Source organism: Plecotus auritus, assembly GCF_963455305.1.
Source record: "Plecotus auritus genome assembly, chromosome: 13".
Classification (NCBI taxonomy): Eukaryota; Metazoa; Chordata; class Mammalia; order Chiroptera; family Vespertilionidae; genus Plecotus; species Plecotus auritus.
In genome coordinates, this window is record NC_137779.1 from 5,252,323 (window position 1) to 5,260,056 (window position 7,734).

Here is a 7,734-nt window from a genome sequence, read left to right on the forward strand (position 1 = left end):
TGTTGCTCAGTGGATAGAGCGTCGGCCTGCCGACTGAAGGGTCCCAGATTCGATTCTGGTCAAGAGCACATGCCAGGTTGCGGGCTCAATCCCCAGCAGGGGGCGTGCAGGAGGCAGCCGGTCAATGGTTCTCTCTCACCATTGATGTATCTATCTCTCTCTCTCCCTCTCCCTTCCTCTCTGTAATCAATAAAAATATTTTTGATTTTGTATGTAAAACCATACAGTGGCGATAACCACTAGCAGCTAGCCTATATTGAGTGTTCACCTCACACTAAGCATCTGCTTTATCTCATTTCACTTCTTAACCAGGAGGCAGAGACGCACACATGCTTAAGGTCATTTGACTCAAAAGTAGCAGAGTTGGGTCTTGAACTCACTCCAGAGCCCCTGCCCTTAGCATAAGCTCCGGCACAGCTCCCCCTCCCCCCTCCCAAAGAAGCAAAGTAGAGGAAAATGGGTTTGCAAACTGCAACAGGACCGGCGGCCTGTGGGTGGGGACCATGATTCCTCCTGGAGGAGGTCGGAGGGGCATGTGGTCCAAGGGCTGTGGTAGCGAGAATCACCTGCTGCTCCCTCCCTCCGGTCAGGGCCTCGCCTCCCTGCGGTCCTGTGGAAGGCGGGCAGCGAGCACATTAAATAAGGTCATGAATGTGTCATGAAGGCCTGGAAATGAGCGGGACTCATCATTTATGGATGGAATCATTAAGCCCCTGAGCTCGGCGCTTCACTGAGGCTGGCACCCAGACACCAGGCGTCGCCAGCAGCTGAGCCAGGGACCGGTGTGGGGTCTTCGCCATCACCCTCCACACTCCCAGCATCTCCAACAAGCCCTATGTGAACAGCAATTGCAATGGCCCTGCCCTGGCCAATCCCAGTGAGACCTCTCTCAAAGGGCTGCCCTGAAGGAGGTGTGGGCCTGCCTTCTCTTTAGGATGCAAAGAGGCCCCTCATAAAGTAGGACGTGTGAGGAATTTGGATTAACTTGGGTTTGAATCTCGGCTTTCAGGCTGCAGCTGTGTGCTTCTGGGCTAGTCACTTCACCTCTCTGAACCTTGGTTTTCTGCTCTTAAAGATGGGTAACTGATGTTTTATGGGTTATCTGGTGGATCAAATTAAATAACTACAAAGTGCGGAGTCAGGGTCTGGCTTATAGTAAGTGCCCCACAAATCCAGCATTTCATTCCTTACTCCCATCAGAGGCTCCGAGAGGCAAAGGGACTTGACCAAGGATGCACAGCAAGTGAGCAAAAAGTGGGCATCCACTCCCTCCCCCTGGGACTCCCTATCATGTCGCTTGTGGGTGGGCTCAGCCCACTCCCCAACAAAACCTTGAGGCCCCTGTCCGCGCGTCGGCTCCAGCTGCCTCCAGTGGGTGGAGAGGAGGGATGAGAGAGTGACCGTGGCCGCTGGCGTTCTCGGAGCTCGGGCAGAGGCCCGGCACTGTCCTGGGTGCTCTGCAGTTATGATTTCAGTTAATCTCCAGACAACCCTCGACGGTAGGAACCATTATCGTTCTTCCCACTTTAGAGGTAAGGAAACTGAGACTCATACTCGGACCCTTGACCTGGGTCAGGCAACCGGGAAGTGGAATTTGTGTGTGATTTTCTGGGTCCCTGCAATGCTAGGCTTGGGGGAGGGTGGCAAGTTAAAGACTATTTGGGTTCTGAAAGAGTTGTCCCTTAGCCAGCACCTTCCAGAATTTCAGCTTTCATATTCCATGTTGTTTAATGGTTTCAAACCCTTGTTTTACAGATGGGAAGACTGAGGCCCAGCCATTAGAGGTAGAAGTGTGGGGCTTTCCCACCAGTTCCCCAAGGCCTGTCCATTGGTGGTGGACACCACGGCTAGCACATCTAGAGAGGCCCCTGGCACCTGCCTTGGGGAGGAGTCTGGATCTTCCTCCACTCCCTACCCCACCCACCCTCTATCGCCATGGCAACCATGCAGGTGAGCCTCATCACTGCTAATCCTCTAATTACCAGCCACCTCTTCAATCGGCTGTAATTACTTTGGGGACACAGTTAACCTCTCATTAGGAACGCACGGCCGCTTTCTCCAAAAGCGCAGCGGTGACATGCCTAGTAATTTACCGCCCCGGCTCTCGGGGCCGCTTTGTGTCTAACTCGGGCGCCATCCCATCCCTGTCATTACTCCAGCCCGGTTGTCATGACGATTAATCATTCAATCCCTCATCAGCAACTTTTGCCAAATGTCACCCCACTCGTGATCAAAATCCATCCTGCAGCCTGACGCTGGGGGACTAATGACTTGGAAATAGGCTTCTCCGTTCCCAAGAGCTTTTCCCACGACTCCTCAGCTCCTCCAGGAACAGGAAAGGAGGGACTTGCAGGGTGGTGCGAGGATCCGGGGGGGTGATGGGGACAGAAAAACTGCATGTGTGGGGTGCTTCCTCTGTGCGAGGCACCTGAGGGCATGGACGCCTTTACCCCCATGACAGCCTGCTTCCTGGGAGGGGAGACAGGCTGAGGGAAGCGGGTGGTTCGCCAGCAAGGAAGTGTAGTGAGATTCTAACTCACACCTGTCCGGCTGCAAAGCTGAGCTTTTTGAAAAAAACACCACCCCAACCTCAAGGACAAGGAGCGTCGCCAACTAGCAGGATCCTCACGTGTCAGTGTGGGCAGCGTGTGGAACGAGGGGCCCGTTAAGTTCAGGGCAAAAGGCCATAAGGGACAAACGGAGCCCAGTCCAGCGTGAGCCGCTGCTTGTCATGTGCACCTGTGTCCCAAACACCTCTGTCCCTCAGCACTGCCGGCCCGCAGCCTCCCGCCGACAGCAACCTCGGAACGCAGGCCGAGGAACAGGCTGACCCACGGACAGTAGGTTCAGGGAGCCATCTGGACTGAGAGGAGCTTTAGGACGGGGTTCGGGGGCCCGTGAGCCCCTGAGACTTCGCTGCATCGTGATGGGATGTATGTGCATTTTTCTAGGGAGACGCCACGGAAAAGGCTAAGAACTGCTCCGTGCACCTCTCCGCTTTCCCCATCCCTGTCTGCAGAAGGGAACACGGAGGCCCAGAGAAGGGCCGTGACTTGCCCGGAGGTGCACAGCAATTCAGGATGGGTGCCACCGGTCCAAGCAGGGTGAGGCTTTCTCAGGCGTCCAGGGCAGCCAAGGGCTGTTTGAGGGGAGGAATTCTATCCCCTTGCCAATGGCTTCCCACCCCCTAGCCCCCGCCTCCCTAGAAAGCCCAGCCCCCCACCTGCTAACGGAAGCTTTCCCAGGCCCCTCCCAGGGACGTTCCTGCCGGCTGGGCCGCAGCATGTGGGAGACATCATTACGGCACGCTGTAAATGGCATTAACAGACTGTCACAGCAGCCACATGGTATTAGCAAGCGGCTCTGTCTTCATCATGCTGTCCCCGCAGCCCCCGGCTCAGCCCTTCCCAAGGGGTCTTCTTCCTGGGCCAGGCTGCGGAAGTCTCCCGCCAGGAGGGGGTGGGCGGGGATTCAGCTCAGGCCTGGAAGCCCCCCAGGCTCTCCGAGTCTCCGCAGTGAGCTGGATGGAAGTTAGCAAATCTGATTTGTAAACGTGGGTCAGCCTCGAAGAATTCGCCTTCAGCAGGCAGCTACTTATGTGCCAGACATTCTCACTTAACCCTCATAACCACTACCTAAAACACTGTTCTTCACGGGCTCTGTGGATGAGCGGAGGCTCAGAGGGGAACGGTGGCTTGCCCCAGTCCCTTCCGCTAACAAGAGGCAGTTGTAGGATTCAAACCAAGTCCTGCAGTTTTCTGTATATCATGTTGCCTTCTTGGAAAAGTCTTTGATCCATTTTCTGCCCATAGATGCTGTAGCCTTAAAGGTAATTCCCCAAAGCTGCCAGCCCACCGCAAGTTACCAGTCCCTGAGCCCTGCGTAGCAGGACTTCCAACATAGTAATGATCAATATTATAACAAATATTGTGTTTCCATGCCATTTCTCTATGATCTTAGTAGCAAACCCATGAGGGAAAGAGGAACAATTAATCTTATTTGAGACAGTTGAGAACTAAGGCCCAGAGGGGGATGCAACTTGCCCAAGGCTGCCCAGCAAGTCTGCAATGGAGCCAGAATTAACTCCCAGTCCCATTCCCAGTCCTGGTTCTTTCCCAGGAGCCACGGAGAAAGTGTGCGTAGGCCTGCAGCAAGGGGACTGAACGGGGCATTCCCTCTTCTGGGTGCCTCCTGCCCTCCCACCTGCCCTCCCACTGCCCCATGGGCACGGCTGATTTATGCTTTATCCGGGAGGCCTCCAGGCTGCAGGCAGCAGGATGGCCGGCCTCCCGACTGGTAAGCAAATCCCCTGCTGAGCAGGTCATATTTTATCCGGTGCCACCTGCCAGCTCATTTGCTTACAGATACAGGTGCTTCATCAGGGAGGGATTAGCAATTACTTAGCCCAGAGACCCTGGCAGACAGAGAGCAAGCCGGGCCATAGCTGGGCTGGTAAGCCAGAAGCCTATCTGTGAGGTCTCTGTCTCCTCCCAGGCCCTGCGCCCTGGAACCCACCGGTAGGGATTAAGGATAGAAGGAGGGACCTCTCTGCTTTGTGAGTAGCTGACTTTCCACTCCCAACCCCATTGTCTTCCACCAGTTCTCCAAGGCTTGGTCCCAATCCCCGTCCCCTGCAGCCTTCCGAGATTTCCCACTTGCCCTCCCAAAAACAGTGATAGAGAACATGAACAGTCCCAGAGTGTTGCTTGGTGCCTAATGATTTCCACACATCGCCTCATTTCATCCAAATCAGCTAGTGGTTGGCATTTTAAAGCCCCCATTTTACAGATGAAGAAACTGAAGCCCAGAAAGCAGCTTGCTCAGGGTTAGAAACCCCTTCCTAACCAGGGCGTAGTGCGTCCCCCAGGCTGTTCCTTTGCTTGCTTGAAGTCTTATTTACTCATTTATCAATTTACCTAATTTCTTATTTTCATTTTTTTTCTGTCCATTACGATTTCACTTTATTTATCCTGGTCATCAAACGGCAGTTTAGCCCTAGCTGGTTTGGCTCAGTGGATAGCATGTCAGCCTGAGGACTGAAGGGTCCCGGGTTTGATTCCTGCCAAAGGCACATGCCCAGGTTGCAGGCTCAATCCCCCCCAGTAAGGGGTGTGCAGGAGGCAGCCAATCAATGATTCTCTGTCATCACTGATGTTTCTATCTCTCTGTCGCTTTCCCTTCCTCTCTGAAATCAATAAAAATAGCAGTTTATTCTAGGGAGGAATGGTGACAATTAGAGCAGTACTTAGCTCAATTTGTGTATCAGCCTCCCAATTTAAAATCTCAGAACAATCTTAGACTTACAGAAAAAAATACATATGTGGTACATTTATCACAATTAATGAACCAATATTGATACATTATTGTTAACTAAAGTCTTTTTAAAATTTTTTTATTATTTTTTTCCATGACCGAGAAGCTGCTGCAGGCTCACGCCCAGTCAGTTAAAATCTTTTTTTAAAGTATGTTTTTATTGATTTCAGACAGGAAGTGAGAGATAGAAACATCAATGATGAGAGAGAATCATTGATCCGTTGCCTCCTGCATGCCCCCTACCGGGGATCAAGCCCACAACCCAGGCATGTGCCCTTGGCTGGAATCGAACCTGGGATCCTCCAGTCCACAGGCCGATGCTCTATCCACTGGGCCAAACCAGCCAGGGCTAAAGCCTGTTCTTTACGAAGATTTCTCTTTTTACCTAATGTCTCTTTTCTGTTCTAGGGTCCCAAACTACACTTAGTCATCACTTCTTCTTGGGCTGCTCTTGTCTGGGACAGCTCCTCAGACTCCTCTTGTTTTCATGGCCTTGACCATTGTGAGAAGTGCTAGTGAGGTACTGTGTAGAAGAACATCCTTTAGTTGAGATTTGTCTGATATTTTTCTCATTAAACTGAGGTTGTGTGTTTGGGGAAGAAGACCACAGAGGTAAAGTGCCGTTTCCATCATGTCACCCCAGGCATGCATACTGTTTGGCATATCCATGTTGATCTTCCCTTGATCTCGGGGCTGGGTTGCATTTGCCAGGCTTCTCCCTGTAAAGTCGCTTTCTCCCTCGCTCCGTTCCTGTCCTCTTTACAAGGAAGTCATATGCACAGCCCACTCTTAAGGAGTGGGAGTGATGTGCACCCCCCTTGGGGGCAGAGTAGCTACAAAAATTATTAAGGGTTCTTCTGCACAAGAGATTTGTATGTTCCCTCCTTTTTATTTATTCCATCATTTATCCATGTCAATATGGACTCGTGGATATGTATTCTGTACTTTGGCTTATAATCCAGTGCTACTCTGTGCTTTTTAAATGACACACTTGATACTTTCTTCCTTGGTTTATCAGCATTCCCCAAAATCTCTTCTGAGACGATCTCATTCCATGGGATTTTAACAGGCAATCTTCTTAAAATAGGTTCTAGACTAGAGGCATGTCACTTGGTAAGTGGTTGAAAAGGATCGAAAAGAGGTCTTGACTGCTGGACCTTTCAGATCTCCTAATGTGGTAATGATGTGAAGGGAGGGGGTCACATAGGCACCATGTCCCGCATTTCTTTCCCTGCACCCTGGGCCGGGGTGGGGAAGACACATGAGGAAATGATGTGTGTGTCTTATCTTCCCTGGAGACCAGAAACTCTTAGAGCAAAGGTTCTGCTCTATTCTCCACTTTGTCTCTAGAAATTGGCACTGAGACGGTGCTAAGGAAAAGTAGTTGGATAGGTGGGAGAATGGATGATGAAAGGTTGGATAGATGGACAGAGGGGCGGGTAAGATGGTACATGGATAGATAAATGCCGGAAGCCAATTCCAGCATGTCAGCAGGGCTGAATCATCTGGGACGGCTAAAAAGCATCTCCCCCAAACCTGAATAGGATAATCGTTTGCTGCCAGACAGCTCAGAGCATCTTAAATCTGCATGTTATTGCCTCCTGTTGGCCAAACACCTGAACAGCTGTAGGCTATTCCCCAACCTGACAATGCTTCTGTAAACCCTACCCTTTGAAGTGTATTATCTCCACCTTGCCTTAGGACAATTTGTGTTAATAAATAGCACAGGGTCCTTAGTCAAGGGGTAGTCTTTAGTTCCTTTAGCTGAACCTCCTCTGACCCCCAATGCCTTTCAAAATTATCTTTCATCTTTGGACTCCTTCTTAATCTACACATCATCTCCTTTCTCCAGATTGCTGAATCCTTCCTAACGCTGGGACAAGAATCCCGGCAGATAAAGGCACAAGGACTTGTTGGTGGATGGATGGATGGATGGATGGATGGATGGATGGATGGATGGATTGGTAGGTGGAAGGAAGGAAGGAAGGAAGGAAGGAAGGAAGGAAGGAAGGAAGGAAGAAAGGGCAAGTTGGTATGTGGATGGGTGAATTGGTGGGTTGATAAGTGGATGGATGAATAAATAGATGGATGTTGTGGTTGGTAGGTGGCTGGATAGACACATCAATGGATGGATGGATGATGGATGGATGGATGAATGAATGGATGATGGATGGATGGATGGATGGAGGATGGATGGAGGATGGATGGATGGATGATGGATGGATGGATGGATGATGGATGGATGGATGGATGAATGGATGGACGGACGGACTTGTAAGTGAATGGATTGGTAGATGTTGACTTTATACTTTGGAAGTTTCCTTTGTTGGGACTGTTTTCCACAGTCTTCGAGGCAGTTATTAGGTCAACATATTCCCTTAGAAATTGTTTAAAAGGCACCTTTTCCCCTGACCGTATGTG